Source organism: Penaeus monodon, chromosome 19 (genome assembly GCF_015228065.2).
Source record: "Penaeus monodon isolate SGIC_2016 chromosome 19, NSTDA_Pmon_1, whole genome shotgun sequence".
Taxonomy (NCBI): domain Eukaryota; kingdom Metazoa; phylum Arthropoda; class Malacostraca; order Decapoda; family Penaeidae; genus Penaeus; species Penaeus monodon.
The window spans coordinates 22,728,559-22,729,247 of record NC_051404.1 but is presented as its reverse complement, the minus strand read 5'-3'; positions in this window follow the sequence as shown (position 1 = coordinate 22,729,247).

Sequence of the window (689 nt, the reverse complement as noted above, 5' to 3'; positions counted from 1 at the left end):
TTGTATGTGCATGTTATAGTTAAGTAACCCCTGTATTCTTTCGTGCTCTTTAGAGAGTTTGGTGCATTCGTGTTTGATTATACAATGTTATATTTTAATATTTTGTATTTGTGTAAAGTTAAGTACATGTTTCTGGTTGAGGTTATTTATGAGTTATAAAGTGTACCAAACACTGATTTTCAAATTGGCCGCGAGGGGGAGAGAGGACGCGGTCGAGGTTGGACGGTACACGGGTGAGGGTTTCTGGAGATACTTTATATTTCATATTTTATTACTAATGGGCTGCTCGTTTTATTTAACAAAGTGTCACCCATTTAAGGTTAAGAGAATATGAGTGAACTAGTTGTCCTTTTACGTTGGTTCGTGGTCAAATAGTAAGGAACTCCCAGTGGTTTTGTTGTGATGACCGTTAAACACCGAGACGTTCCAAAATGATTCGGTTTTAAGGTTGTACATAATATCATATACTTAGTCTTTTACAAACTTCTGTTTCCTTTAAATATTTATATTTCCATATATTTGAGTTCTGTATTTTCATTTTTACTTCGTTTTGTTGTTCCATTTTAATAAATGATTCTTAAAGAAAATTGTTTCTCTTTCTCTTATCTTGAACGATAATAACATACAATGAATGAGCAACTTTTCGATACGAAACATTTTGGGTCACTCAGAAAGGATTCTTAATACTC